Raw genomic sequence first — 27,765 nt, forward strand, 5'->3', positions numbered from 1 at the left:
AAATAACCTACGCCATCTCAAATGGAGAATGCTGATAGAGGACACAACAAAATTAGAGGTACTTAAAAAACTAGTAGTCGATGAAGTAAATAACATCAAGTCTCATCAAGGGATGCCCAACTTCCAAGACTACATGATGGAGGCCCATGAAAACCTCTTCGCTAAAATACAAAGTTTTTTCACCAAAAAAGCAGATCCCTGTAAAGTGGAAAAAATTCAACAGAGGCAAGGCTGGTATGATAAGAGTTGCAGGGTGGCACAACACAATCTGAGTCTGGAACTGAAAACAGGCAATGCAATAGCAATTAGGAGGGCGAGAGATGTATACAGACAAACCCAAAAACAGGCCAGGAAACGCTGGGATGAAGAAGGTTGGCTGGACTTGAAGGAGGCCTGTGCAGCAAAGGATTCTAAGCGCTTTTGGGCTATAGTAAAATGGGAGAGGGGAGGAATAGCTGCCCAGCCACAAAACAATGTTCCCATAAACAAATGGACTGAGTTTTTTAAACCACAGTATGCCCGTAACCTTGCCCACATCTCTGATCAACCCCCCCCATCTATCTTTTTCAAAAACCAAATATTTGATGAGAAGGATGTGAGCAAAGCATTGGATTGTATAGCGGGGGGAAAGCGCCAGGCATGGATGGCATCCCGGTCGATGTATTCCTATCGGACCGGATTGCCTGGTGTTCTTACTTTAAAATGTTGGCAAATGCTGTGGCGATGGGAGGGGAAGTGCCCTATTCATGGAAGGGAGCAGAAATAATCCCCATATTTAAAAAAGGAGATAAAACATTAGCCCAAAACTATAGACCCATCAGTCTTATAGACACAGCGCAAAAATTGATGGGGCGCTTAGTCCAGAATAAGCTGCAACAATGGATTGACGAAAAGAACATATTGTCCCCTTATCGGGCAGGGTTCCGTCCACTGACTAGCAGTGTTGACCAAGTTCTCTACTTTATAACCATCTATTGGAGAAATGTCACACTTAAAAAGGGCTCGTTGTATGCTGTCTTTGTGGACTTAAAAGCAGCCTTCGATTTAGTCCCTAGAGAAAAATTGTGGCAGACCCTGGCTGATGTAGGACTAAGCCAGGAACTCCTCACCCTCCTAGTTCGCCTCCATGATAATAATTTTGCTAAAATCAGATGGGGCAAGCAAGGAGAAGTCACAGATTCTTTTCCAGTAGAACGAGGAGTAAGGCAAGGGTGCGTCCTAGCACCAACACTATTTTCAATCTACATAAACGGAATTGTTGACCATCTAATGAAATCCCCAAGCGATGCTCCAATCATAGCAGGCTCCCACGTCCCGGTCCTAATGTTTGCGGACGACACGCTTTTACTTTCACGCACCCCGAGCGGTCTCCAAAAAGTGGTTGATGCCTTTGGTGAATTCTGTGATAGTAGGGGCCTTGAATTGAATACTACCAAAACCAAATTCATGTGCCTAAACTATCAGTCCTCTTTCAAAGGTGTAATCAAATACAAAGGTACTCCTTTAGAGAAAGTGGATGCTTTTACTTACCTAGGCATCACCCTTCAGGCAAACATGAAGTGGAAATCGCATATTAACAAGACATTATTGAAGTTTAACCAGCTTGCTGGCGCAGTTGCCCTAAAACATCGTAAATCGCTAACAAAGCCGGTTAACTGTGCACTTGAAATATACAATATGAAAGTACTAGGCGCCTGCTTATATGGATCCGAATTATGGGGGTTTTCAAATTTGGGAGAGTTGGGACGTGCAGAAAACAGATTTTTACGAGGGCTTGTTATGGTTCCCCAAAGCACACCCACAATTCCTTTGAAACTGGACCTTGGTAGAAAAAATATCGAGGACATAGCCAGACTACGGCCACTTCTATACTGGAGACGTTTGATGGTGACCCCAGAGCTGAGCCATTATGCTGCAGCTCTGGAGGATGTTGTTGAGTTCGATCGTTTTCATTGTATTGAATGGCTAAAAGAACTACGGGGGCTTCCTGTATTGTTAAAGCTGGAACACCTCTGGGGCAACCATGATGTGGCTAGCTTTCCTTCGAAAGCAAAATTGAAAGAACTATATTGGGAGATGGTGTATGTAACAATGTTCTGTAAAGGTTCCCAATCAAAACTGACAACTCGCTTTTGTGATATTAAAATGTATCCATCATGTGAAACATATTGGGACATAATAGAACGACCACATGATAGGAAACTATACTTTCAATTTCGTATAGGAACTTTACCAGTGAATGCATTCAAAAAACACTGGTCTCCAATGTGGGATGATCATTGCTATTATTGTAAAGATCAAATAGAGCACATTTCCCATTTGTTGTTCTGTTGCCCATTATATGCTAGCCCCAGACGTAAATGGCTGAAGCCAGTGTGCCTAAATATTGGCACCCGTAGTCAATCGACAGCCCTCAGAATACTTGAATCTGATTGTTCCACACCATTTGTTGTTGCCGTAGCTAAATTTCTTGCGTGGGCATGGACAATTCGCACACGCACTTTAAAGTCAAATGTAAATGAAATGGTGTTCCCCTAATCTAATCATTCTATTGTATGAAATGTTTTTAAAGAAACTATTTTTAGAAATAATTGAAAACTTTCCTGTATTTTTCATGTATAATATTCGACTGTCATTGTTTAATATGTGTTTTAGAATCATTTTTAAATGTAGTATTTATTGTAATAGGGTTAGGAAGGATGCTTTTATGACAAATGTCGAATAAAGCTTTGAAATTTGATTTGCTTAGTGTACTTCATCCCTCGATTTCTTTTCTTTGTTCTCTTTTATTGTTACCATCTGTTTCTGCAGCATGATTAACTCTCAATGTAGTTCAAGTTAAGTGTCGTTTGTAATACTTAAAATGAGGAAATTACAACCCCTCCACTGCTATTATTGAGTTCGTGTCCAGGCGACCTTGCTTTTAACCTCGCAGCTTGACAGGTAGTAGGATTTTTCGTCAGCTGCTGGTTCGTGTAAATAATCAAATCTGGGAAGGTCAAGAGCTTCAGGTTTTACCAAAGTTACATTAAATTGCTATTTATATAGAATAATAACATTTCTTAAGAATATATCTTCCCAGGCGTGGGAAGAACATCCTTTTAGGAACAACCTTTTAAGTGCCAGAATGGTCCTGAAAACGTTTGCCCAGCACCTATCCAGCATCGCCAAGTGGTGACATTAGCACCCCGACTCTGTCCCTCGCACATGAAGAAAAAGCTTTTCCTACCAAGACAATAAAGTACCCAGAAGACTTCTTCATCGAGGAAACTGTACTGGGAGAGTTTCAGGGTCGGATCCTTTAATGTAATAAATCCCTGGCATTTTAAAGGTGATCCTAGAGTTTCAGCGTCCATCGGCTAAACCTATGCAGTTGATGACTTCAACTGGGGATGCTGAATCTATTCAGAATGTCTTCTGTACACTCTGGGCCACTCCCCAAGCTCTGACCCCCAAAGCAGCTCCTGCACTTGCTCCAGCACACAAGCAAGACATAGTCAAAGCCTACCTTAGTGCCTAAAGATGGCAGCCATATGTTTGCAATCAAAAAATGCATTTTAAAATAAATTAGCCATTGTATACAAGTTAAATAGACTAGTACGTGTGATAATTAGCTGAGAGGCATACCTAGAGGAGGATCAGAAACCCTTTTTAGTTCTTAATGCACTTCATAGGAACATATTCCGCTTATTGCTAAAAAGAAAAGGTACTATTGGCTTTGAATTGATGCACCCGGAAGACATAGTTTCATCACAAGGAACACACAAAAAAAAATCAAAGTTTAAAAAAAAGAAGCATAAAGAATGGAAAGAAAAAAATATTGGTGATCTATGAACCCACCAACCCTGTTACTGAAGTGCACTTTGATTGAGGCAGATGTGCACCTAAAGTTGTATGTCCTGTACCACTATTTTAGATTCCATAATTTTGGATTAGCACAGTTTTGCCTAATATGCATCTGTACCAATATTTCAGATTAAAAAAATGTTTAAATAAATATTCTTTAGCGTTTTTTTTTTACAATTATCATTTAATTTTTAACGTTTGAAGTTAGTTTTTCCATTGTCTCACCTATAATTTCATTGCAACTCCCTGTTCTTATCCTGTGCTAATCGCCTGCTCTCTTCCACCCCACCTCCTTCTTTAACTCCCTGTTCTCTTCTGCTGTGCTGATCTGCTCCTCTCTTCCACCGCCTCCTTCTCTAACTCCCTGTTCTATTCTCTTCTCCCGTGATGATCTGCTGCTCTCCTCCACCCGCCTCCTTCTTTAACTCTATTTTCTCTTCTGCTGTGCTGTTATGCTGCTCTCTTCTACCCACCTCCTTCTCCAACTCCCTGTTCTCTTCTCTTCTCCCGAGCTGATCTGCTGCTCTCTTCCACCCGCCTTCTTCTCCAACTCCCTGTTCTCTTCTCCTGTGCTGATCTGCTGCTCTCATCCACCCTACCTCCTTCTTTACCTCCCTGGTCTCTTCTCCTGTACTGAACTACTGTTCTCTTCCACCCGCCTCCTTCTTTAACTCCCTGTTATCTTCTCCTGTGCTGATCTGCTGCTCTCGTCCACCCCAACTCCTTCTTTAACTCCCTGTTTGCTTCTCTTCTCCTGTGCTGATCTGCTGTTATCTTTCACCCTGCCTCCTTCTCTAACTCCCTGTTCTCTTCTCCCGTGCTGATCTGCTGCTCTCTTCCACTCCACCTCCTTCTTTAACTCCATGTTCTCTTCACCTGTGCTGATCTACTGCTCTCTTCCACCCCGCCTCCTTCTTTAACTTTGTTTTTTTCTCCTGTGCTGATCTGCTGTTCCCTTCCACCACCTCCTTCTCTAACCCCCTGTTCTCTTCTCCCATGCTGATCTGCTGTTCTCTTCCTCCCGCCTCATTCTCTAACTCCCTGTTCTCTTCTCCTGTGCTGATCTGCTGTTCTCTTGCACCCGCCTCTTTCTCTAACTCCCTTTACTCATCTCCTGTGCTGATCTGCTGTTCTCTTCCACCCGCTTCCTTCCTTAACTCCCTGTTCTCTTCTCCTGTGCTTATCTGCTGCTCTCTTCCACCCCACCTCCTTCTTTAACTACATGTTCTCTTCACCTGTGCTGATCTGCTGCTCTCTTCCACCCGCCTCCATCTTTAACTCTGTTCCTTTCTCCTGTGCTGATCTGCTGTTCTCTTCCACCCACCTCCTTCTTTAACTCCCTGTTCTGTTCTCCTGTGCTGATCTGCTGCTCTCTTCCACCGCCCCCTTCTCTAACTCCCTGTTCTCTTCTCCTGTGCTGATCTGCTCTTCTCTTCCACCGCCTCATTCTCTAACTCCTTGTTGCCTTCTCCTGTGATGATCTTTTTGCTCTCTTCCATCCGCCTCCTTCTCTAACTCCCTTTTCTCTTCTCTGGTGCTGATCTGATGTTCGCTTTCACCCCGCCTCCTTCTCTAACTCCCTGTTCTCTTCTCCTGTGCTGATCTGCTGTTCTGTTCCACCGCCTCCTTCTGTAACTCCTGGTTCTCTTCTCCTGTGTCGATCTGCTGTTCTCTTCCACCCCGCCTCCTTCTTTAACTCCCTGTTCTCTTCTCCTGTGCTGATCTGCTGCTCTCATCCACCCACCTCCTTCTTTAACTCCCTGTTCTCTTCTCTTGTGCTGATCTGCTGTTCTCTTCCACCCCACCTCCTTCTCTACCTCCCTGTTCTCTTCTCCTGTGCTGTTCTGCTGCTCTTACACCCCAACTCCTTCTTTAACTCCCTGTTCTCTTCTCCTCTGCTGATCTGCTGCTCTCTTCCACCCGCCTCCTTCTTTAACTCCCTGTTCTCTTCTCCTGGGCTAATCTGCTGTTCTCTTCCACCTGCTTCCTTCTTTAACTCCCTGTTCTCTTCTCCTGTGCTGATCAGCTGCTCTCTACCACCCCATCTCCTTCTTTAACTCCCTGTTCTCTTCTTCTGTGCTGATCTGCTGCTCTCTTCCACCCGCCTCCTTCTTTAACTCCCTGTTCTCTTCTCCTGTGCTGATCTGCTGCTTCTACCACCCGCCTCCTTCTTTAACTCCCTGTTCTGTTCTCCCATGCTGATCTGCTGCTCTCTTCCACCCGCCCCCTTCTCCAACTCCCTGTTCTCTTCTTCTGTGCTGATCTGCTGCTCTCTTCCACCGCCTCCTTCTTTAACTCCCTGTTCTCTTCTCCTGTGCTGATCTGCTGCTCTCTACCACCCGCCTCCTTCTTTAACTCCCTGTTCTGTTCTCCCATGCTGATCTGCTGCTCTCTTCCACCCGCCCCCTTCTCCAACTCCCTGTTCTCTTCTCCTATGCTGATATGCTGTTCCCTTCCACCGCCTCCTTCTCTAACTCCCTGTTCTCTTCTCCTGTGCTGATCTGCTGCTCTCTTCCACACGCCTCCTTCTTTACCCACCTGTTATCTTCTGCTGTGCTGATCTGCTGCTCTTCGACAGACATCCTTCTCTAACTGCACACACACATACACACAACCACACACACACACACACATACAACCACACCACACACACAACCACACACACACACAACCACACACACACACAACCACACACTCACACAACCACACACACACAACCACACACACAATCACACACACACACACAACCCCACACACACACACAACCACACACAACCACACACACACAACTACACACACACAACCACACACACAACCACAACACACACACAACCAAACACAACCACACACACAACACACACACAACCAAACCCAGCCAAACACAACCACACACAACCACAGACACCCACAACCACACACATAACCACACATACAACCACAAACACAACCACAACCACACACCCAACCACACACACACACAACCACACACACACAACCACACACACAGCCACACACACAACCACAGCCACACATATAACCACACACACAACCATACACACACACAACCACACCCAACCACACACCCAACCCCACACCCAACCACACACACAACCACACACACAACCACACACACACAACCACACACACACACACACAGCCACGGCCACAACCACACACATCTATCACCCTCACTCACTCGCTCTATCTAGCTATCTATCGCCCTCACTCTATCTATCTATCTGTCGCCCTCACTCTATCTATCTATCGCCCTCACTCTATCTATCTATCTATCGCCCTCACTCTATCTATCTATCGCCCTCACTTTGTCTATCGCACCACCACAGCATCACGCCGGGGCACCACAGCATCACTCAGGGGCAGCACAACATCACTATGTGCTACCACAGCATCACTGAACGCCACAGCATCACTCGTCGCCAACACAACATCACTCAGCGGCACCACAGTATCAACCTGTGCAACCATTCAACAACAACTGGTTCAAATATGTTCTCTCAATGTTTCAAGCTTTATTACAAATATCACAAAAAGATGTTAATATTTCACTTCTGTTCTTGGATTTTCGTCACAATAAAATACACTGAACATAATCTTCACTAAAGTTATTTACAAAAGTTTAAGCTATTGCCATTATAAATTACAATAACTTTTATTTAAGTATTATTAAAAAAATTAAAAGCCATTGTTATTTGTAATATCAATACATCTAAGTCACGTAAATACAAAACATGTTGCATTACAAATGCTATAGGTGTCACATTTGCAAACGTTAAAAGTATTGGCATTGTAAATGACAAAGCTATTAATTTCATTATTTTCAAAACCAACACATAAATAAAAAATGTGTCATTTACAAGACCAATAGCTCAAACTTTCCTAATGCAAGACCTATTGCATTGCAAATGCTTGTTTTATTAACCTGTGGGCCCAAGAGTGTCCCAAACCCTTCTAGTAGCCGAAAGGCTGTGTCAGAACCCCTTTCCACATTATTCAAGTAGATCAAAAGATCATCCGCATACAAAGAGATGCTATGTGGTCTTCCATCCACCCTCAATCCCACACCTTCCCCACCCTGCCGAAACAGTGCTTCCAAAGGCTCAATGGACAAGGCAAATAGGAGCGGTGACAGGGGGCAGCCTTGACAAGTATCATGTGTTATTTTGTATTCTGACAATATGGTTTTGCCAATCTGGACTCGGGCTGTCGGGTGTGAATATAGCAGTTGCACTCATTTCACCCACCCATCCCCTAGTTCCAGGCGTCTCATCACCTCAAGGAGGTAATCTCAGCTTAACGTGTTGAAGGCCTTTGCCAGGTCAATGGACAATATAGCCGTTAATGTGAGGGCCTTTGCTTCTGTATGATATAGCACTGACTAAAGTCTACGTAAAGTATAGGAAGTGTTGCGGGAAGGGATAAAGCCATTCTGGTAGGCATGAATTAAAGACTTCATGTGTGGTAGTAATCGGCGAGCTAATACTTTACTAAGTATTTTGAAATCCATATTAAGCATGGAGATGGGTCTGTAGTCTGTAACTCTGGTGCCAGGAGATGGTGTCTTAGGGAGTGGGATCGTCATGGCATTTCTAGTAGTTTCAAGTAAGTGGTCAAGCTTTAAAGACTCAGCATATAAAGTCACTAAGGAAGGTGCCAGCTGTGCCGCGTATTTCACATAAAACTCCACAGGGAGGCCATCTGGGCCCGTGGTATTGCCCGTGGCCATCATAGCGATGGCCTTGCAGACCTCCTGCAGTGTCATGGGTCCTCCCAACGATTCTCTCCTCTCATCACCTACCTTTTGGGGCTGTACCTAATAGAGAAAAGCCCTTAGGTCAACTCAGTCTGCCACCTGTGGGGCAGTATACAGCTTCTCGTAATATCCCTGGAATAACACGTTGATTTTATCTGGGTCATAGACGGGTGTACCTGCATCTGACAGAATTTGTGTAATTGGTGTCCATTGAGTCTCTGCTCTGACTAGCAATGCTAATAAACGGCCAGCTCTCCCTGGGTCCTATCTAGGTAGTCCCCATAATCATGGCATCTCAACTGTTCCAACACCTCATTATGTTGTGTCAAGCGTCTTGGAGATTGCCCTGTGCTTGGGTGTGATCCAGCGAGTCACCAATAATTGATCAGGGATCAATACTCAATAACATCCTAATTTCCCATACACATTCACCCAGAATCCCTGCTACTCTGGGGTCAATTTATATTGTTCGTTCAATTCTTTTCTTTCATAGTTTCAAATGATAGGTCTTTGACTTACCCGTTCCGTGCTTATGACGGAACTACCTCGTCATGAATCATGGGCGATGCGTGCTCATGATGGCGTGGTTCCGTCATGCGGCTGCCGCTCCGCCCACGCGGCATTAATTCCCCGCGGGCGAATTAATGAGCGGGTGGGGCCATGACGGAACCATGCCATCATGAGCACACGCCGCCCGTGACTCATGATGGCATGGTTCCATCATGAGCACCGCAGCCTCACGCTCACCCCCTAGCCCACTGTGCTGCGGCGAAATTCGCGCCATGGAGAAGGGGTTAACTAACTTTACAACAACTTTCCGTCCATTTGGTCGATGGACCAATTAGTTGAGTTGAAGGCAATGATAATATTAACTACCCAACTATTTAGTCATCCCAATGATCACAGACTCTCTGTAAAGTTAATAATAATTTTATCTCAAATATATGGTTCAATGCTCAACTGCATATGGTCACAAAATACAAACAATGAATCTCACAAAGGAAGAGAAAACACATTCAACTTCAAATGCAATGCAAACTCATCCCAAACTAATGAATTTATGCAATGAAGGAGTGGATAGATTAAGAGACAAAGGTTTCAGCAAAAACATATGCGAAACAAAATACACCTAACGGAGGGGATAGATGAAGAGACAATAGTTTCATCTAAATAATATATATCAAAATCTATGACGGAGTGGATAGGTGAAGAGACACAAGTTTCAGAGACAAAAATACATTTATAAGACAATTTTAAGAACTAGTCAGGTTAAAAACAAACCTAACGACCAGAAGAAAACCACCCCCTTAGCCTAGGAAATGGATGTATGACGTTACCACGCGGTACATCACAACGCGGTACATCACAACGCAGCTTTTATTATGCAAGTCGTTACCACGACTTGCGCTGTAGGGTGCTGGATCTAGGAATAGTATGATTTACTATTCCAACTCCAGCCTACGTACAGTAGGGAAGTGTAAGAGGGCGGGTTTTATAAACAGGCGTGGAGGCGGTAGTGGTGGTTTAAAGGAAGGAGGTTTATTAAAAACAAATGAAGATGTGACACGGATTGGTAAAGGTGCTTCGGTATTTTCTTCTTCTTCTGATGTACCCGGGGATGTGGTGGGTGATGAAGGTTCTCTGATGGTCTTCGCCTTGTCTTCAGGACGTGGTTGGTCTCCCCGTGGCTCATAAGAGAAGGGGGGAATAAATGAGGGAACCGTGAGAATGGCAGTAACAAAATATGTATGATGAGTTTCCCTTCACCACACCTTTTGTGTTTTATGATAATCAGTAGGGAAGTGACGGAGAAAACAGACACTAGGCTAGGAAATTAGGCACTAGGGAGCAATGTCTTACTGTGCCTAGGGTGGAGAAAAGAGTGCTCACAATTCGCATGTCATGGAAAAGAAACAGGAGCGCGCCGTACAATTTACAAAGAGTAAATATAGTAGTTACCCAGCCCACACAGCACTACCATGGCGCTTGTCCGAGTATTTGCACCAACCCTTCCTTAGTCAACGCGCGGCTGGCTCCGATAACATAACCATGAGAACAACACTAAACAATCCCTTCCAGTCTCCTTTCCCACCCGCTTCCCCAAATCTCCCTAGAGCCGATGTCACTCACCAACCCCGCCGCAACTCTTCCTAGAGTCACGGCCGCTCTCCAGCATCCACCGGACACCACCAGTCCTCGCACCAGCTGTCTTTGTCGACGTCCTGGTTGTTGGCTGTCTCGGTCTCCAAGTCCTCGGGTCCCGCGCCTTCCTGTACAGGGTCTGCGTAGTCTTCTATGGCTCCTGCCTCATCTACGGGTTCCGCGTCTTCTTTCTCCATCTGCACACTGTGACTTCCGTCTTCGGCGTGTGTGTGTGTGCATTCCCACCCCCGCCTCTTTGTAGCCACCTCTCATTCGTCTCGCCGTACTGCTTCCGGGTTTTGCCTCACCCACTTCCGGGTCATCCCCATCATCGCGTCCGTGTGCCTGAGGAGAGACAGCAAAGGAGCGTGGTTGCTGAAGTCCACATTCAGGGCAGCGAGAGGATGTTACTCGGGTACAGTCCTCTATTCCGGTATCCTCCTCACATTCCCTTTCCCTTGCTGTCCTTCTTCTAGAGTCTGTACTTTGGGGACATCTGGACAGGTATTCGGCATTGCCTTGTTCTTTCCCTTTTCTATGCTTAGTATGGAATCTATATGGCTGAAAGGACAGAACCCATCTAAGTACCCTTTCGTTATGACCTTTATTTCTAGCTAACCATTCTAGGGGTGCATGGTCAGTAAAAAGAGTAAACTCTCTTCCTTCCAGATAGTACCTCAAGGAGTCAATGGCCCATTTGATGGCCAGGGCCTCTTTTTCAATAGTCGCTTAGTTTTTCTCTCGGGGAAACAGTTTGCGACTGATGTATAGGATCGGTTTCTCAATACAATTGAAAAACAACAACCTAGGCAACTAATATTTAGAACTGAGTAACAATAAAAAAGGACAATCGGCTACAGCTGGCTACAAAACTTGGTATTTTATTAAGTAGTTAAAAATAGAAAATTCAATGGCACAACACAAAATTAAAATCTCACAAGACACATTATTAATGTAAAATACATTTTACAAAAATTAATTAAACACAAGTTAAAAAATATCTATAGTAGATAGGTGGCACAATGAGTCTCTACGCGCGTTTCGGCGGCCAGCTCCTTCTTCCGGAGCAGCCACGCAATTTGAGTTACGATCTGTGGATACGATCTGATAGAGGTGAGCTGCTTTAAATAACTTCCAAAAATAGTGAAGCCTTGTATTCCAAAGGTATGGATAGTATTTTAGGGTTCTTGGATTCTGAACACGAAGGAATAATATTAAAAGATCTCCCTGCCTGAGGATGATCGGCAGGGCTCTCTATGTCCGGCGGCGGGTTACTCAGAATGACGATACGAACGCGGGAAATGGTACCATTTCCCGCGTTCGTATCGTCATTCTGAGTAACCCGCCGCCGGACACAGATCGTAACCTGGGTTCAAGACACTGTACAGCAGTCAAAAAAAAGCACCAACACCTACCCTTAAAGGCCAATAGATATCGTGAGATACATTGGAAGAATTCACCTTTTGAGTGCATATTATCCAGCAACACTCTATACTAAAGGCTCCGGTTGGCGGGAATTAAAACATTAACTTTTAATTAATCAGCTCCTGTAACATTTGACCAAGAGAAATTAAACAAGAAACAGAAACTGAACCCTATTAGTTTCACAAAAACTGCTACTCAAATTGCGTGGCTGCTCCTAAATGAAGGCGCTGGCCGCCGAAACGCGCGTAGAGACTCATTGTGCCACCTATCTACTATAGATATTTTTTAACTTGTGTTTAATTAATTTTTGTAAAATGTATTTTACATTAATAATGTGTCTTGTGAGATTTTAATTTTATTATTGTGTTGTGCCATTGAATTTTCTATTTTTAACTACTTAATAAAATACCAAGTTTTGTAGCCAGCTGTAGCCGATTGTCCTTTTTTATTGTTACTCAGTTCTAAATATTAGTTTCCTAGGTTGTTGTTTTTCAATTGTATTGTTTTCCCTGACCTAGGATCTATAATATCCATGTACTCAGGGGGTCCTTGTTAAATACACGTCATAGGTTCGGTTTCTCTCCATGGGGTGTTTCCTGTGATAGAACTGCCCCCAGGCCCTGGTCAGAAGCATCTGTCTGCAAGATGAAGGGACGGGTGTAATCGGGACTTATCAGAACAGTATCTGAAGTTAGAGAATGTTTTAGGGCTTCAAAAGCACGCACTACGTCAGCAGGAGGGGATCTCAAAATTGCTCTGTTTGACTGTTTTTTTGGAGGAGGTCAGTTAGGGGGGCCGCTAGTTGGGAAAAACTAGGGATGAACCGTCTATAATACCCTAATAAGCCCAAAAAAGCTCTCAAATCTTTTTTTGTTCGGGGCATTGGGATTTGTGAAATGGCTGTTAGTTTAGACGTCTGGGGATTATCACTCCTTCCCTTAACAGGTAACCTAGGTATTTCACGGTCTGAGCAGCCAAATGACTTTTGGCAGGATTTATTCTTAACCCGTATGATCCTAAAGTCTGAACAACTTGAGAAAGGTTTGATAGGTGTTGGTCCCAGGTATCGCTATATATCACGATGTCGTCGATATAAGCCCCAGCGTAATTGCCATGGGGTCTCAATACTATGTTCATGGCTCTCTGAAATGATGCTTTACCTTGAATTGATATAACCCATCAGGGGTAGAAAAAGCAGTTTTTTCTCTGTCTTCCTTCTTGAGAGGTATTTGCCAGTACCCCTTACATAAATCCAGGGTACTAATGTACTTGGCTCTTGCTATCCTTTCTACCATTTCGTCCACCCGTGGAAGGGGGTAGGTGTCAAAATCAGAAATCTTATTTACTTCGCGAAAATCTATGCAAAATCTGACTGAGCCATCAGGTTTGGGTACAAGTACAATGGGCGAATTCCATTCGCTCCTAGATGGTTCAATAATGTCCATCTGTAACATTTTCTGTATCTCTTCTCTTATCACTTGACGGCGTGACTCGGGATACGATATGGTCTTAATTTGACCCGTTTACCCGGTGGAGTTTTAATGATGTGTTCAATGAGAGTAACCCTCCCGGGAGAGGTAGAAAAGACATGGGACAAAGACTGTAACTTCTGAATCAACTCTTCTTTCTGAGGAACTGGTAGTTCCGTATCAATACTCTGCTGGAATAAAGGGTCTGGAGATTCTACCATATTCACTGTCGCTGGTACAGGTCCCTCCCATTTTTTAAGCAAATTAATGTGGTATATCTGGTTACATGTTTGTTAGCATCGGTTTCAATGTGATAGGTAACTGGAGTGACCTGAGCAATGACTTTATATGGTCCCTGCCATTGTCCCAACAACTTTTGGTCTGAGGAAGCCATCATGAGTAAAACGAGGTCTCCTTTTTGGAATGATCGATTCTTAGTCTCTTTGTCATATTGACCCTTTTGGGCACTCTGGGCGTTTTCCAGGTTAGTTCGTACAATATCCCGAATCTGTCTCAAATGTGTCTTTAAGTTGGAGACATATTCCGGGAGAGGTTTGTATTGTCAGGTTCATTTTCCCACTGTTCTTGGGCCATGTCAAGTAAAGTGTCAGGTTTATGCCCGTACAACAACTCAAAAGGAGAATATCCAGTGCTTTTCTGCTCCTTGCACCTAATGGCGAAGAGAGCTAGAGGGAGAATATCTTCCCACTTCCGTGCTTCTAATGCCAGTAGTTTTTTTTAACGTGATCTTAATAGTGGCATTCTATCTTTCAACTAAGCCATCTGTCTGGGGGTGATAGGCTGCTGTTTTTATTTGCTTCACGCCCAACTGAGTACAAATGTCTTGCATCATTTTGGATACAAAAGGGGTTCCTTGGTCCGTCAGAATCTCTTTGGGGAATCCTACTCTAGAGAAAATTCCAATCGTAGCCTTGGCAATGTTGGCAGTGTCTGGACGGCGAAGGGGTATGGCTTCGGGAAATCGTGTAGCATAATCAACAAGTACCAGAACATAGCGACAACCACTACGCGAGGGTAGCAGGGGGCCTATTATGTCCATGCCCACTCAACTGAACGGTTCATCAATAATAGGGAGGGGACGCAAAGGTACCCTCGGGGGTTGATATCAGCTGTGTTTATGGCAAATCGGACATTCCCTACAGTATTGTTTCACATGATGTTATATCCCTGGCAAGTAAAACCTCTCTAGAATGGTTTTCCCCATTTTATCTGCCCCAAATGTCCCCCTAAAAGATGGCTATGGGCTAGGTATAACACTTTGTCTCGAAACTGCTTAGGACCGATCGCCTACTTGGTAAAGGTGGAGGTCTGGCGATCATATTTAAAGATCAATATGTTTGTCGCTGCTCTCCTACTCCATTCTTAGACTGTGAAAGCATGTCTTTCAGTTTGGAGTTTACGCCAAATACCAGCTTTTCTGGAGCTTTAATCTACCGCCCCCCAGGACCTGCTAAACAGTTTATGTCTGCTCTACCCCCAGTGGGGCGGATCTAGCATCTACCGCCACTAATTTCACCTTGCTGGGCGACCTAAACATGCACTTCGATGATACTAAGGACTGCAATGCACAAGAGTTATGTGCAGATCTTTCTGCACTGCAGCTGGTGCAGTTGGTTCCATCACCCACACACATTAAAGGCCATCTTTTAGATCCTGTCTTTAGCAATTGTCTTGATCTAAAGGTAGAACCCCTGATTGCGCTCCCGTGGACTGACCATTGGTTAGTCCCTTTCGTCTGGAATATACCTAAGCCTCCTGTACTGACCCTAGGGTCACGGGCTGTCCGGAATTGGTCCGAACTCCCACTAGATAAGTGGGTCAACAAACTACAAGCCACAAAACCATCTGTTAGTTCCGATCCTGTGGTTGCCAATGACAAATTCAACAATTGGATTGCTAAGTCATTGAACATCATCCTCCCTATCAGGAAAACCTCCCTAAAAAGATGTAGGACTTCGGCTCCATGGTACTCGGAGGAGCTCAGGAATATTAAACGTAAGTGCAAGAGGCTGGAGCAGAAATGGCGCTTAAGCTACTCTGAGCTAGACAAAACTCTGCACAGAAACTCTATCAGTGATTATAAAAAGGCAATAAAGAGTGCGCAAGCAGTGTACTACACACAGAAAATCTCAGAAGCCAGTTCTAACTCCAAGGAGATTTATGAGATCGTAAAAAGTCTCACCACATTACCCCAGCCCCCTGCATACAACGAGGACTCACACACTCGTTGCAATGCTTTTGGCGGACTTCTTTTTCAACAAAGTTGATCTTATCTACTCCTCATTTTCTACCACTGATGTTAATGCTCCAGTGGAAGCCCGGGTGAATTTTGAGAAGGGCACCTTGGATAACTGTCCCCCTTTGTTGGTGGAGTTCCCTCGACTACATTCTGACCTACTTGCCATGTTAATGATGCAAGTAAAATCGGGCTCTCCAAGCGATCCAGCCCCCCCGAAGTCTCTGATGGCCGTTAGTCATATCATTCTTCCAGTCATACTGGAGTTATTAAACGCCTCACTTTCTACCAATATGGACCCTCACAATCTTAGTAATTACCGTCCTATTTCCCTCCTCCCTTGGCTCAGAAAGATTCTAGAGAAACACGTTAATTGTGTATTGACAAATTTCCTAGAAAACAACTTGCTGCTTGACCCTTCGCAAATGGGATTCCGCCCCAAGCATGGGATGGAGTCTGCCTTGCTAGCATGTCATGGAGGAGACCAGAAGTATCTTATATTGGGGAGGATCGGTGGCAGTGATCCTCCTCGATCTGAGTGCCGCTTTCGATACGGTAAATCATAACATCTTGCTGCAACGTCTCCATGATATGGGTATCCAGGGAGAAGCTCTGAAGTGGCTTAAGTCATTTCTGAGTGACAGAACCGTTCAGGTTTTTGAGGGAAATTCCATTGCCACAAGTAGATCTCTGGGCTGTGGGGTCCCACAGGGCTCTTACCTCAGCCCGACGTTATTTAACGTCTATATGCGGCCGCTGGCTGAGATCGTCCGCCCATTTGGTATTAAGATCGTTACCTATGCGGACGATACTCAGCTGGTGGTCTCCCTGACGTAGACTTGCCGGGCTGTCTGAGCGAAGTCAGAGACTGGATGACACGGTCTTGCCTTAAACTTAACGGGGACAAGACAGAGCGCATGCTACTGGGGCGATCGGCTCCTGCCTCGATAGAATCGATCTGGCCTGTCTGCTTAGGTCCACCTCCAATACCTAAAGAATCCATAAAGAGCCTAGGCATTTGGCTGGATAGGTCTTTAAAGATGGACACTCAAGCTGTTAATCTAGCCACCTGCTTTGGTCTTCTTAGAATTATAAAGAAGATTCTCCCTCTGATACCATTCAAAGCAAAACAAATTGTTGTACAGGGACTGATCCATTCGAGGCTGGATTACGGAAACTCCCTTTATCTTGGAGCTCCTCAGTCAACACTACGGAAGCTACAGATTATCCAAAACTGTGCAGCTCGCACACTATTGGAAATTCCACACAGACTTTCTGCCAGATCAGGCTTGAGAAGCCTACACTGGCTTCCGGTTCGAGATAGGATCAGTTTTAAGTCCCTTTGCATCACCCTTGAGTCCTTTTGGGAAACTGGGCCTGCAATTAATATTCCATTAATTACCCCGTACTTTCCAGGCAGGCATCTACGCTCAGCTAATGCTTTTCTGGCAGCTGTTCCAAAGGTTAGAATATTAAGAGCGGGAGGACGTTTGTTCTCCCTGAACGCAGCTAGGCTGTGGAATACCCTTCCTGTTGACCTTAGATCCAACCCAGATCTATCATCCTTCAGGAAACAGCTGAAAACTTTCTTGTTCAATAAATAGGTCCCTGCCTTTTCCTGCATTTCTTCCTCAATGAATAGAGCACCATATAGTCATAGCGCTAGGACGCCTCCGGGCAACTTTTTGCGCTCTGTAAAACACATTTTCATTTCATTTCATTTCATTTCATTAGGGATTAGTAACTGGGCTTTCTGATTAGGACCTCCTTTTCTATATAATAAACCCTGTTTAACAAAGAAGTAAGGACATACATGGTGTGGTTTTTCGTTTTCAAGAGCCTTGCTCCATGCTTCTTGAAGTAGAGGGTCCTCTCTTTGGGCGGCATGGAAATTCCTATATGTTTCCCGTGGATTCTCTTCGGGTATAATGGGCATTACCGCGGGTTCTTTCCCTTTTTCTGCCCTTCTTTGCCTTCGACTTTTCCTTGGTTTGGCTGAAGGCCATTGTGTCAGTGGAAAACGGAGCGGTGGACAGCCATTCTTCTTCAGGTACGGGAGCATTTTGCAATAACTGAGTCAACTTGGGATAATCGTTTCCTAAGATTACTTCTTCTGGTAGTCGGGGTATAAGGCCTACAGTCATAGATGTTCCAGCATCATGAGGATGTTGAATATGAACCTGAGCAGTGGGTTAGGGTTTCGTGTCCCCATGTACACATTTAATGGCCACCATTCCGTCTATAGGTCCTAAGTTTTTACCAAGATCTTGGGGCCTGACTACGCTATGTAAACAACCTGTGTCAGCCAAAGCAAATAAAGGTTGTCCATTCACTGAAACAGTGCACCTATATGGGGGTGGCTTCTTTTCGGTAGGTGAACAGTAATTATTACGGGCCATCCCAATCTCTATAGGTTCCTCTTTCTGTGTACAGAACCTGGCTATATGTCCCAGCCCTCCACACTGAAAACATTGTGGGCCTGCAGAGGGTAAACGTGGAGGAAGAGGAGTACTAAGGGATGGTGCGCTTGGCATGAAAGTCAGGGATTTCGTTTTTTTTACTAATGATGGTCGGGGATGCCTTGGTCCTACATGCCCTCCTGTTTTCCCAGTTGACTCATCTTTTCCTTTTTGATAATCTAAAGCTCTATGGTAGGCACTAGCTATCTCGACGGCTGTTTCCAGAGTAAGGTTTGCTTGCTGTCACACCCATCGTTGAATTGGGGGGTGTAGAGAGGTAAGATATTGTTCTAGATAGATCTTGGCCATAATCCCATCCTTATCCGTAGTAGCAGGTTTGAGCCACCGATCTGTCATATCTTTTACCCTGAAGTATAAGGCACGAGGGGTTTCTTGAGGTCCTTCCTTCATTTGCCTTAACTTTACCCTATAGGTTTCATCATCTATTCCTAGCCTCTCTAGGATACATCTCTTTATATCAGCTTAGGGGACTGCTCCTTGTAGGGTTGCAGCTTGGTATGCGGCCTGCAAGTCGCCGGATAACAGAGGTCCCAGATATTGGCCCCATTTCTCGGCAGGCCAGGATGCTGCAGTGGCCATTCTCTCAAAATTATTAAAGAAGAAATCAGGGTCCTCCCTGGCCACATATCGTTGCAACACTACGGATGGTAATGTGGTAGGACCTCTTTGTTGTCCTAGGACTTCAGTGAGTTTGCCCATAGCTGCTTCGTGTTTGTCCTTGTCCGGTGAGGACCTTTTGAATCTTGTCCCGGTCTTCTTCCACAACATTCAGGAACCATTCCATAATTTTCCCAAGGTGTTCTTGATTCTCGGCCATCTTTGCCATTGCAGCCTCCATCTTGCCTTGGGATCCCACTTCTGACACCACTTGTAAGAGGGCGATTTTTATAAACAGGTGTGGAGGCGGTAGTTGTGGTTTAAAGGAAGGAGGTTTATTGAAAACAAATGAAGATGTGACAGGGATTGGTAAAGGTGCTTCGGTATTTTCTTCTTCTTCTGATGTCTCCGGGGATGTGGTGGGTGATGAATGTTCTCTGATGGTCTTCGCCTTGTCTTCAGGACGTGGTTGGTCTCCCCGGTGGCTCATAAGAGAAGGGGGGAATAAATGAGGGAACTGTGAGAATGGCAGTAACAAAATATGTATGATGAGTTTCCCTTCACCACACCTTTTGTGTTTTATGATAATCAGTAGGGAAGTGACGGAGAATACAGACACTAGGCTAGGAAATTTGGGACTAGGGAGCAATGTCTTACTGTGCCTAGGGTGGAGAAAAGAGTGCTCACTCACAATTCGCATGTCATGGAAAAGAAACAGGAGCGCACCGTGCAATTTACAAAGGGTAAATATAGTCGTTACCCAGCCCACACGGCACTACCATGGCGCTTGTCCGAGTATTTGCATCAACCCTTCCTTAGTCAACGCGCGGCTGGCACCGATAACATAACCATGAGAACAACACTAAACAATCCCTCCCAGTCTCCTTTCCCACCCGCTTCCCCAAATCTCCCTAGAGCCGATGTCACTTACCGACCCCGCCGCAACTCTTCCTAGAGTCACTGCCACTCTCCAGCATCCACCGGACACCACCAGTCCTCGCTCCAGCTGTCTTCTTCGACGTCCTGGTTGTTGGCTGTCTCGGTCTCCAAGTCCTCAGGTCCCACGTCTTCCTGTACAGGGTCCACGTAGTCTTCTATGGCTCCTTCCTCTTCTACGGGTTCCGCGTCTTCTTTCTCCGTCTGCACACTGTGACTTCCGTCTTCGGCGTGTGTGTGTGCATTCTCCACCCCCGCCTCTTTGTAGCCGCCTTTCATTCATCTCGCCGTACTGCTTCCGGGTTTGCCTCACCCACTTACGGGTCATCCCCGTCATTGCGTCCGTGTGCCTGAGGAGAGACAGCAAAGGAGCGTGGTTGCTGAAGTCCACTTTCAGGGCAGCGAGAGGATGTTACTCGGTACAGTCCTCCTCTATTCTGGTATCCTCCTCACATCAAGGTGTTGGAATAGTAAATCACACTGTTCCTTAGTCTAGAGCGCCCTCCAGTGCAAGTTGTGGCAACGACTTGCGTTGTAAAATCTGCGTTTTGATGGTACTGCAGGGTTTTGACCACGTAGTAAAGGTTGTTTCCCCCTGAAATAGAATCAGGGAACAAAGATTAAAGGGACATGAACAGGACAGGTAAGGAACAGCTAGGCCTCTCTGCAAACCGACAGACAGCGATGCATTATCCCTCTTTCTCTCCTGCCACCCTAATCAACTAACCACATCCCTAAAGACACCCCAATTATACTCTAAAACGTACATGTCGGTCCCACAGTTGTTGCAAACTTTCATATAGCTGGTAAGTGGATTGGTGGGCTTAGGAAGTGGCATTGTCACACCACTGTGACTTCACCTATGATTCCGTTAATTTATTTTTCTACATTCATTCCCAGGGTTTGATTCTTAGCTTGTTCTCACGATTTCTCACCATGACTATTCTCATCACTTGGCAGTCAGTCGTCACATTGTCCTTCAATTCGTACATTTTTTCTGGGGTGCACATTGCTTCTGTCTTGCCTCTAACAGATCAGATTCACTCCTCAGCTCACCCCTCCCACTTTAGCCAATTTAAGGAAGATGCCGACTTTTCCAGCAGACTAAAGCAAATGGAAAATAAACAATATTTAATTATATGACAATGAGGTTTTCATTCTTTACCACCCACCTTTGCACTATTCCCTGTTAGCATATTTCCTAGCATAGCTTGAGCATCTCTGCCCTGCAAAAAACCCAAAAGAACTCAAATACAAAAAACCCTCTTTCCCAGGACAGTGTGGCAATGGCCAGCCACCCAAACCAGTCACACATCTGCAAGCCTTAACAAGGTCCCAAACCAACTATGGCGAGGACCCTGGGGAAGGTTTGCAACTCCTTGAGGTAACTCGCAGGCACAGATCTGACGTGTGCCTGCCCCCATATTCATCCAGGTCACACATATTCCTAGGTCGTGCAGGGAGGGCACCTCTGCTCCATATCCAATACAGAGCTGTTACTGTTCATGCATGGGACCCACGTCATATTATATCATCAGCTGTTTTGGGGGGTCAAAGCTGGCATCTGTAAGCTATCCCCTCAGGATTAATCAGATTCTGAGCCCTCAGTTCCCTTCAATGATTGTGACCCTGCCTCTGATGCAGGGCTCACAGCATGGACTATCTTTGCAACAGCCTGCAGTGCCACCGCTCTTTCTTGTTCTGTCTGGGATAGGCTTGGTTTCTTTGATTAGCCTAGCGCAAGGTGTCTCTTTGATCATTTCTTGTGCCTCTGGCTTCGGGGGTTCACAACTAGGTCCCGCCCCACAGGTGGGCCCTCCGTTTTGTATGAATCCACCATTCCCATGCCGCTTTGGGATCATCGCAGAAGTGAGTCTTTCCATCCACTACCATGCAGAGCCGAGTAGAGTAGATCAGCGAGTGTTGGAGTTCCTCTTCTCTTAAAGCCTTTTTGACCTCCAAGAAGGAGGCTCGCTTTTATTGGACTTCGAGTGTGTAATCAGGGAATATTGAGACTTTACTATTACCCAGCATGAATGGGCCAGCCAAACGTGCTTTGTGTAGCAGGTTATCTCTTCCCATATAATGTAGGTTCTTGGCCACCACTGGGCGTGGAGGGTGGCACAGGGCCGTGCCAGCACCTGGTGGGCCCTTTCGAGTGTGTAGAAGGCCGTTAGGCATCCCAGGGCCAGCACTCTTGTAAGCCAGGGCTCCAGGGCTCCAGGTAGGCAACCATGTCTACTCTCTGTTCTCCCTCCGGTAGCCCAAGAATTCGAATATTGTTGCGCCTACTACAGCCCTCTCCATCCTCCGCTCTGCCGTCCAGGATACAGACTCTATCCGTGAGTTTCGTTATTCGTTGTGTCAGCACCGGCTGTGCTGGTGCTAGTTCCACAATGTCAGACTCCACCCCTTTTACCCGTTCAGCTAACTTCGTGTGTTCTGCTCGGAGGAGCCCCAGTCCCACTGACACAGCACTGATATATTGGTGCAATGTGGTTTTAGTGTCTGTTATGGCATCTAAGATCTTCGACAGCTGCTGCTGTACTGAGTCTGCCGCAGACGGAGGTTCGGATTTCCTCTGCGTGTGGTCCCATGGGTCATCTTCATGGGCAGGGCCGGTCCCTGTTTGCTTCAGGCTGGCCTTGCCCATCTTCTGACTTCAGATTGCTGGTGTCCACAAGGTTTCCAGGCACAGCTGCAGTTTTTTTTTACCCCTTTCAGGCGATCCGGTAAGTTTAAAGGCACTTCCCTCAGTACTGAGGACACCACAATGTTCTATGGGACTGTGTGTACGGGTACCAGGGAGCAGCATCCCTCAAGTCCTCTCCTCTTCGGTGCCTTGTCCCACAGTAAGACTTCCCCTGGACATGTGCTTTCTCTGTTAGTGTCCGGATATTATGCGCTGCAGGAAGATTAACAAGTCTGATTCAGCCAAGCAGGATAGAGCGGGGCACGTCCAGTGCGGGGCCCACCTGTCCACACTCACCTCTGTGTGTTCTCAGTGTGTCTGTCCTCAGCCAGCTTGGCCCTAGGCTCCCTCCTGGCTATTCTGCCACTGTTTGCACCTGAATTTGCAATAGAGACAGAGGCGTATTCATGTGTATGGAGCCCCCACTCTCCCGTATCTGCACTAGGTTACTGTGGTGGCCTGAACTTTCTGTGCCTCGTGTTGCCATTACATCCGAGGGCCCTCAAGCGCAGGCCCTTACCTCACCCAAGCTGGATATCGAGGGAGATCATATCTCACTCCCAGGTCGGAGTACGCCGCTCATTCACCTCCAAGGCTACCTCCGGATTAATGAAATGCCGGCAGGGAGCTACAGGCTCATGCATCCTCCATCTTTGGCAGTTAAGCCACGCCCCCAACATTTGGTATTTTTGTATTACTTTTTTTACTCCTTCACCTGCAAGATTCTTGGGATATTTGATATTTTTGTTATCTGCTTCTTCCAGTGCATCAATTAAATCATCAAATGTTTTGATCCAGGCAGTCCATCTGGCTCAATTATTCCACTTTTTGGTGGTACCAAAGGGAATCCTGGTTTCAAGAAAACTGCGATGGTATAACCAGTTATAGAACTTGCTAACGTTGAGAGTATGTGCTGTTTGTACAGCGGTGGATGGGCACCTAATTCTGTACCTTCTGGAAGTACTGGTTCAGTATTTGAACATGGGTTCACTGGCTTACTCACAGGATGTGCATCTCCTTCCTACTTTTTTACTGTAAGTACTCTTTTTGTTTTTTGCATGTGTTCATCACCATTTTCAATCTTCTTTATTGTACCTGGTTTCCACTGCCTTTAGCGTTTCTCTGTATCTGGCTGCTTTTACGTTTCGGCCTGGCTGTAGCACTGCAAAGCAGTGCTCCGCCCAGGGCGAAATCTAATGTTAGAGACAGTATGGGGCTTCGTCCCGCCTCTGTCTTCCATTGGCTAGCTCCATAAATGGAGGCTAGCCATTGGAAGAGAGTGGCTGTCAATCATTCTTTCCCCGTCGGAAGGAGATTCGGGGGTGTTTCCGTGTCTTTTTTTAAGTCCCGCCCTCTCCTCTTCCCATTGGCTGGAATTTTACCTTCCAGCCAATGGGAAGGGGAGAGCACGAAAAACACGCCCCCGAATCCCTAAGCCCTAGTCTATTTTCTGCCCACACCAACCCTCCCCATCCTGTTTTCCAAACCCCCTCACACCTGTCTTTGCTTTCTCGGCTAATGAAAATCAGTTCAGCTGGGGGCGAAATCAAATTGGACTTCGACATAAAGGCTCGCGTCTCGAAGTTTCAGATGGAGTTTTTTTCTCCTAGTTCTTTGAGGATTTCAGCAAGAAACTCTAGCTCGGCCGGGCAGAAATGGCCCCCATCAGCCCGTGCACAGAGCCTGACAGAGCTCCAGGTGTGCGCTGTACCTCAGCTGACTCGGCCATGCCATGCTCTGGAAGGACGTATCCGAGAACCGAAGGCACAGCTCGCCAGCTGATTGGATGAGTCAAATCGGTCCTGTCCCAACAAATAAACGGACACGCCCAGCCACCAGCACAGCCTTTGGATGAAATGTATCAGCAGGGTCTTCTAATACATATGTTCCTCAGACATACATACTCTCATATAGACTTCAGCGAAGTGCAAAACAGCAACACAGGTGTACCCTGAGAGGCTAACACGTGCCTGCACTCCAGAACCATCGTATAGGGGAAAGGGATATGCGTTGATGCCCCAGACCGCTCTACTCCTTCCATGAAAAAACAAGTATTAGAGCGCAGTGTTGCTTTAAACTAGCGTTTACACATCCACGCTAAGTATTTGCTGTCTAGTTATTCACCGTCTATGCACGCAGAAGGCTCACCTTTCCCCTGCGCCCCCTCCCGACACACACAAGAGCACAAACAGCAATCCTGGCATTTCTAAATCTTATGTCGAGAGCATTATTTCGCTTGTACGAGGCCGCACGTGACCAACAAGCAGGACTTGCTTCCGGCGTGTTCTCACACACACTATGAACCAAAAGGCCGGAAGTCTGGTTTAAGGCCCCCTTCACACTGCGCTTATCGGTTCCGCATCAGAGGCCGTGATGTCATTGTTATGCAGGCCTCTCCAAGAAGCGAGGGACGGTCGTGGCAGTGCTGCGTGTACACATTGTAAACATCCATTGATCATGTATTGACCACATCACTCTTACCATGGGTTTACAACGCGCACTTTCTAGGTGAAATAACACCCACGCGTTCCCCTCTGGCCTCTGCTGTCAATACACGCCTCAATAATTCACCCGGCCACTCCCCTTCCTGCAACTCCCAGGAAGTGACATCCTGTCTCCACCAGCCAGCATCAACTGGCCTTGAAACCTGCCCACGCCACCCAAGTCAGAACCCCCCAGCATCCAGGATGTGCAGCTACGGGGTGCAGTGGAGGTGTGCCCACAGGGGCCATGCTCTTTGCCACAACCTCACGTGGGTACATGGGACTAAAGAGGTACCCGGGACCTTTTTCACTGCCATGTTTTCAGGTGTGATTGGAATGATGGCAGGGGTGCTTTGATGCTCCGGCCCCGGCTTTAACACACAGCATTATAGTGACTGGCCACCTGCTACAGGTTAAGACGTTCTGAAGTGATGGCAGCGTGAGACGTGATGTCATCACTCGGGCGTGAGCTCAACCATAAGGAAAGGGTATCAAGCGAATGCGATGCATCCTAACACGTGTCTTTAAATGACAGTATATGGCATATAAAAGAATTTAAATCCTCAAAAACAATTGCTTAAATCCCAACAGAGCAGACCGGCTTAATCCCATTTTCAGCACAATCGTACGGCCACAGTACACCTTAAGCAGCTTTACAAGATGAAACATCTGTATGTCCGTGCATGCAATCTTACTTAAGCTGACATGCAAAACATTGCGTAAAGGTAAAGTGTATTTTTAAATGAATCCTCCTCAAAAACAACAAGCCCAAATATAACACACAAACAACAAAAAAGTGTTAGCCGGCTATCATGTATATTACTATTTCTATTAACAATAACGTTGTCAGTCAAAAACACTAACGCACTCCACATCTGATCAGATGACATTTTGGGAAAGTGCTGGTGGAAATTAAAGTGTAATACAACAACTGCACATTGCGTTGACTAGAGTGTTATAAAGTCTATGTATACTGCAGGTGTGTGAATGTTTTAGGGGACCAACCAAAGCACGCAGGACATTGTGCATCAGCTTGCAAAAACAAACAGCTCTGAGTGTCAACAAGTCATTACCAACACTTTCTTCTGCCAGGGGTTGCTAAGGCACTATACAAGCGCGCGATATTTGTTGGACCACTTACACTGGCCTAGAACAGGGGGCGCGCTTTGACCCAGTGGGCTACAATCATATTTTTGACACAAGGGCAGGTTACCATCTCACCTGGCTGGGCTTGTTTGACCCATCTAGATCAGAGACATAAGACTCCGTTTCATTCACTAATTCTCGGAGCTCAGGAAAGTTCAGGGGTCGATTCGGGGGGCAGATAGGTCCCGTAGGGCTGAGCGAGGGGGTCACTCGGCCTCACATTGACATCCACAAACCTCAGAGTGCCATCGGGGTTCAGGGTAAGGGTGGGGTGGTACTGCTTCTGGAAGTCTGCCGTCTGCGGCTTCTCGGGGCAGCAGCAGCTGCCAGAGCCCACTGTGCTGTCCTTGAAGAAGCACTTGGCCAACAGGGCTATGAAGGTCAACAGAGCCAGCACACTCACGGCCACCAAAGACACGATCAAGTAGAGCGTCATATCTGATTTACCCCTGGGGTTGATCTGGAAGTCGTGAGACTTGGGGCTCTCTTCCTGGATGCTGTCTTCCAGGGACAGCAGCATGGTGACGGTGGTGGACAGCGGCGGGTCCCCGTTGTCCTTGACCAGGATGAGGATTCTCTGGGTGAGGTTATCTCGCTCTTGGAAGCCCCTGGCAGCCCGGAGCTCCCCGGTGTAGGGGGATATCCGGAACAGAGAGCGGTCGGTGCTCTGTGTGTGTGTGGCGGGGGCTCTGTGTGGGGGGGCTCTCTGTGGGTGGGTGTGTGTGTGTGGCATTTGCGAGAGGTTAAGCTATTGACATTGTAAATGACAATGCCATTTATTTATCTGTTTTCAAAACCAACACATAAATAAAAATGTTGTCATTTACAATGCCAATAGCTCTAACTTTTGCAAAGGCGAAACCGTTGCATTGTAAATGCTTGTTTTTCTGGCACTTCCTTAAACCTAGCTGTAGATGCCTTTAACGCTTCTCTGTGCCTGGTTGTCGCTGCCTTTAGTGTTTTGGTTGGTATGGCTTATGGCTCTGTGCTGTGTTGTGGCACGGTACTTCTTTCATGTCCTCACCAGCAGGTTCCTTGCCATTAATCCACAAATTTCTCTGTAAGGCCTTTGTCTTATTCTATAGCTTTGCACTGGCTGGAGTGGTGCTTTGACTCCACATACACCCTTCACTTAATCTGAGGCCATGTGGCATGCACAAGCAGTTTGCTGAACCATGGCAAACTCTCTGGGAGAGCACTGTCGGTATTTCTGGTTACATATACCCTATCTTGTCGGCAGTCATAGCATACTCCCGAGCCTCGGAACATGTAGATGATTATGCCACACATGCAGCTTTGTATTACACATTTGTATTCCTCCACATGTAACCATCAACTGAACATTCTACATCATAAATTTTATCAACCACGCTCAAGCACTTGCGTCACTGTTCTATGGAGTCGGTCAGGAACCAAAAGGGTCTCATCATCTCTAACTCACAAGACACGACATATGCAATACTGCTTTGTTGTTTTTTACTTTGAGTCATGACGCACAGCAGTTCGTGCTGCTGTGCAACT

General features: G+C 46.1%; 1 protein-coding gene across 1 annotated transcript in view; it reads left to right on the forward strand.

The window, feature by feature from the left end:
* Window positions 1-27,765, forward strand: part of GATAD1 (GATA zinc finger domain containing 1) — a 170,415-nt gene that overhangs the window by 16,191 nt on the left and 126,459 nt on the right. The window lies entirely within an intron of this gene.

The sequence above is a fragment of the Lissotriton vulgaris genome, chromosome 10 (assembly GCF_964263255.1).
Source record: "Lissotriton vulgaris chromosome 10, aLisVul1.2, whole genome shotgun sequence".
In the NCBI taxonomy this organism is placed as follows: Eukaryota; Metazoa; Chordata; class Amphibia; order Caudata; family Salamandridae; genus Lissotriton; species Lissotriton vulgaris.